The sequence below is a fragment of the Pleurodeles waltl genome, chromosome 12 (genome assembly GCF_031143425.1).
Source record: "Pleurodeles waltl isolate 20211129_DDA chromosome 12, aPleWal1.hap1.20221129, whole genome shotgun sequence".
In the NCBI taxonomy this organism is placed as follows: Eukaryota; Metazoa; Chordata; class Amphibia; order Caudata; family Salamandridae; genus Pleurodeles; species Pleurodeles waltl.
Window position 1 is genome coordinate 4299647 of NC_090451.1, and position 5231 is coordinate 4304877.

General features: G+C 42.5%; 1 long non-coding RNA gene across 1 annotated transcript; it reads right to left on the reverse strand.

Moving 5' to 3' along the window:
- Window positions 1-1559: 1559 nt before the first annotated feature.
- Window positions 1560-5007, reverse strand: LOC138267699 (uncharacterized). Its single transcript, XR_011199851.1, has 2 exons — window positions 4925-5007; window positions 1560-1955 (listed from the first exon to the last, which is right to left on the reverse strand). It is a non-coding gene; the product is annotated as an uncharacterized lncRNA (long non-coding RNA).
- Window positions 5008-5231: the final 224 nt, after the last annotated feature.

The following is a 5231-nucleotide window of genomic DNA, read 5'->3' on the forward strand; positions in this document are numbered from 1 at the left end:
TGTAATTCACATGCTAGTATGGGCACCCCAGAATTCAGGGATGTGCAAATAACCACTGCTCCTCAATACCTTATCTTGTTCCCATTTTGGAACTACAAAGGTTTTCTTGATACCTATTTTTGACTCTTTATATTGCAGCAAATTAATTGCTGCATACCCGGTTTAGAATGAAAACCCACTGCAAGGTGCAGCTCATTTATTGGCTCTGGGTGTCTAGGGTTCTTGATGAACCAACCTACAAGCCCTATATATCCCCACAACCAGAAGAGTCCAGCGGACGTAACAGTATATTGCTTTAAAAAATCTGACATTGCAGGAAAAAGTTACACAGTAAAATGTAGAGAAAAATGGCTGTTTTTTTCACCTCAATTTCAATATTTTTTATTTCAGTTGTTTTTTTCTGCAGGAAGCCCTTGTAGGATCTACACAAGTTACCCATTGCTGAATTCAGAATTTTGTCTACTTTTCAGAAATGTTTAGTTTTCTGGGATCCAGCATTGGTTTCACACCCATTTTTGTCACTGACTGGAAGGAGGCTGAAAGCACAAAAAAATCGTAAAAATGGGGTATGTCCCAGTAAAATGCCAAAATTGTGTTGAAAAATTGGGTTTTCTGATTCAAGTCTGCCTATTCTTGAAAGCTGGGAAGCTGGTGATTGTAGCACAGCAAACCCTTTGTTGATGCGATTCTCAGGGGAAAAATCACAAGCCTTCTTCTGCAGCCCTTTTTCCCCATTGTTTTTTTAAAAACGAAATTTTCACTGTATTTTGGCTAATTTCTTGGCCTCCTTCAGGGGAACCCACAAAGTCTGGGTACCTCTGGAATCCCTAGGATGTTGGAAAAAAAGGACGCAAATTTGGCGTGGGTAGCTTATGTGGACAAAAAGTTATGAGGGCCTAAGCGAGAACTATTCCAAATATGCCAAAAAAGGCCTGTCACAGGAGGGGGAAAAGGCCTGGCAGCGAAGGGGTTAACACAAAACGCTGTTTGCTGAGTTTATGGGATCTCGGCTGACTTGTGTTACAAATGTCTGATCTTTCACTCCTGATGATACAAGAAATGTGTTTTTCATAGTCTATGTCACACTTGACAGGTCTATAAAGTAGCAGCGCGAGCAACAAAGCAAGTACATGGGGGTCATGAAAATGTAGTAATACATAACGCATGGATGGTCTGTGTTATTGAATTAATTGTAAATGTTTACTTTAGCGCCAGGCCTGTAGAATAGCTTCATGTACTTTAATCTCGCTAATTCCTCAGGAAGGTTTGAAAAGCAAGAAATCATTGTCTCAGCTACACTTCATCACTGTTCTCAATACTTACCTGTCAATCATCCTTTGCCCTCATATATCAGCAGACCTCATGGTGCAACGGTAGCGCGTCTGACTCCAGATCAGAAGGTTGCGTGTTCAAATCACGTCGGGGTCACAAAGTTGTCCTTTTATACTCACAAATTGACTAATGGGAATTTACCCTAGTTTCTCAATTTAAAAAATAATGTAGATTTTCCTAGTTTATGACGGAAAGTCTTAATTTTATTAAAGACACGGAGGCGAGTATTATGCGTTTCTTTTCTTGCTTTATTTAATGAGCAGCAGTCAAGAAACTACAAATCCCATAAGGCTTAACATCTGTAGCCAATGGGATTAAAAAGATAGTTCAAAACACACAGAACCAATAGTAATTACGATATGGCATTATGACGTCACTTGACTGCAAGCAGCCCTCTTTTCTTGCAAATGAAGTCAGTTAACTGTGAACAAAGGAAACAACAAGCAAAGAATAAACAGAGCCATGAGGAAAGCAAAAACATCAGAGAAAAAGTCCAGGAGCTTGCAGAAGCGAGGGTGGTCCGGCCAAACCGACAGGGATGATCCAAGTCCTGAAGGGAACGAAATGTTTGGATGACCTGACGGGATCTGATTAGGACGTTGTCTGAGTGGTTGAAGCCGGAACTAGAGAAAGGGAGGGAAAACAAAGTTATACAAGAGGTGGGATAATACTCGCCTCCGTGTCTTTAATAAAATTAAGACTTTCCGTCATAAACTAGGAAAATCTACATTTTATGTCAAGACCGGAGGCTCCTATTATGCGAGTTTAAAGCATATTAATCACGTTGAAAGAAGCATTATCAATTGGTTTGCAATAAAACACTTTAAAAGTATTATCATTGGACCAATCCGCAGATTTTAGAATATCCTCCAAACGGGAACCTGCCCAAAAGGCTTTGGAAGCCATGGCCCCCCTAGAGGAATGAGCTCCAAACTTGGAAACATCAATACCAGCCAAGGACATAATCAGTCTTACCCAACGTGCTAGTGTAGCAGAAGAAACAGGGTTATGGGGTTTTCTGAAAGATATGAGAAGTTGGGAGGAGGATGTTCTCAAATCTGCGGTTCTATGCTCATAGACTTTGAGACATTGTCCTACACACAATTTTGGTTGAAGAGGAAAATAGGGATAAAAGACTGATGACAAATTCGTCTTAGTGCGTCTTACAACCGAAAACAACACACCCGACGGGGTGAATTGACGGCTGGAGACGTCCAAAGCCTTAACATCTGATAACCGTTTAATAGAAACTAAACATAATAACATTGTTAATTTAGCAGATAAAAGCTTTAATGATAAACTTGAATTATCTGGTAATGCAATCAAATATTTCAAAACAATATTAACATCCCACAAGTGGTTGTATTTTGGTAACGGAGGTTTAGAAAATTTTTTACTCCCTTCAATAATTTACAGACCAACGGGTGCTCGCCTACTGGTTTCCCGTGAACATGAATATGGTTGGAAGAGATAGCAGATCTGTAAAGATTGATAGTGCGAAATGCTTTACCTTTGCTAGCTTCCGAGGCTAGAAAATTTACGACAAAAATAACATCTGCTGAAAAGGGATCAATTTGTCTTCCCACACACCAGCAATCCCATAGAGACCAGGCCGCCTTAGAGGCTTTTTTGGTGCCTGGGGCCCAGGAGCTTGAGATGTAATGGGAAGCTTCTGCCGAAATGACAGGGGAAGACTGGGGATTCCTGATATTTTCCAAGCGGATAAGGTTAGGATATTGTTCAGAATAAGGGGGTGAGCACGGTGAAGAGGGTCTAGCAGCAGATCCGGAAAGGATGGAATTAGCAAGGGAAAATCTATTGACATTTCTAAAAGAGTGGGGAACCAAATTTGAGATTGCCAAAACGGGACGATAAGAGAGAGAGAGGCGTGTTGACGTCTGGCCTGAGCCAGAACCCTGTTGATCATTATGAAAGGAGGAAAGGCATAGTTGAGGGAAAACGACCAGTCTTGAGAGAAAGCATCTGATGCTAAGGCTAAGGGATCTGGGCGCCAGCTGTAAAATTGGGGAAGTTGTGTGTTGAGTCGGGATGCAAAAAGGTCTATGTAAAAAGGGCCCCATAAGGATTGAATGCTGTGAAACACGGAAGGATGAAGTCTCCAATCGCTGGAGTCTCGAAGGTGACGAGAATGCCAATCCGCCACTGTGTTGAGAGTCCCAGGAAGATACTCTGCATGTACCGAAAGATGGTTTGAGAGGCAAAACTCCCAAAAGCTCTTGGCTAGATCTGCCAAAGGTTTGGATCGTGTGCCCCCAAGATGGTTTATATATCTGACTGCAGATATGTTGTCCATCCTGAGCAGGATTGCACAATGTACTTTGTTCTTTGCAAGACTTCTGATTGCAAAGGAGCTTGCAAGCATCTCTAAACAATTGATGTGCAATTTGGACTCCTCGCTTGACCATGTACCTCCAGTCGAGATGGGTCCACAGCGGGCCCCCCAGCCTTGATGACTTGCATCGGATTCTAACACAAGATCTGGGGCTGATGGAAAAATACTTCTCCCGTTCCAAGCAGCTAAATGGTCTATCCACCATTGAAGCTCCGTGCGAGACTCTATGTCCAAAGGAACGAGATCGGAATACAAAAGCCCCTTTCTCAGGTGTTGAATCTTTAATCTTTGAAGGGCACGATAATGAAGGGGACCCGGAAAGATTGCTTGGATGGAGGAGGAGAGAAGACCTACAACTCGGGCTAGAGTTCGGAGGGAAATGAGGGAATTTCGGAGAATTTGTAGAATTTCTGATTTTATGGATTTTATTTTTGACGATGGTAGAAGAAGGGACGCTGAGAGGGAATTGATTTGAAACCCTAGAAATTCTACGACTTGGGAAGGGATAAGAAGGGATTTTTCTCTGTTTATTATGAAACCCAATTGCTCCAACAGAGAGCAAGTCGTTTGCAGGTGGAGTATGAGAGTCTGAGGCGATTGACTTAGGATGAGGATATCGTCTAGATAAATTAATAATCTTATCCCTTGAGCTCTTAGAAAAGCTACCACGGGTTTCATGAGTTTTGTGAAGCACCATGGGGCCGACGATAGACCGAAGGGCAGAGAGGTAAAGTGATACATTTTGTCTAACCATTGGAATTGGAGAAATTTTCTGTATTCTGGATGAACCGGAACGACTAAGTAAGCGTCCCGTAGATCCAATCTGACCATCCAGTCGTTCTGGAGGAGAATATCTCTGAGATGGAGGATTGTTTCCATTTTGAAATGCCGGTATACTACAAACCGGTTGAAATGTTTTAGATTGATGACTGGACGCATCTTTTTGTTTTTCTTTTGAACAAGAAAAATTGGGCTGATAAAACCTGAAGGAAGGGGAAGAGTGGGCGCAATCGCTTGTTTGCGTAACAATGTGTCTACCTCTAGGGAAATTAGATGAACCATTTCTGTAGAAAATTGGGGAGGAGGTTGGAAAAAAGTTTGGACAGGAGTAGAATAAAGTTCTATTTTGTAACCTAGAACTGTGTTTAACACCCAAGCATCTTTTGTTATTGCATGCCAATTTGACAGAAAATGGGAAATACGACCTCCTGTCGGGAAAGAATCGACAAAGAGGCTTACCTGTTGGGTTGGTGGCTCTGGAATGTCTGGTCGACCTGGCACGGTATCCTCTGCCACGTTGGGGGTAGAACTGAGGTCTAAAGTCCTGCTGATAGGAGCTGTAATAACCTCTGGAGCCTTGATTGGTGAATCCGCGGCCGGTAAAGCGACCCCTGCCTCTACCGGCCCTGGCAAAAACCCGCTGGTGAAACATTTTTCTCATGGACTGTTGGGCTTTGGTTAACGAGGTGAAAGTAGCAACATATTTGCCGAGGTCCTTGATAAAGGAGTCTCCAAAAAGCTGTCCATCCGATTGGAACTGAGGTTG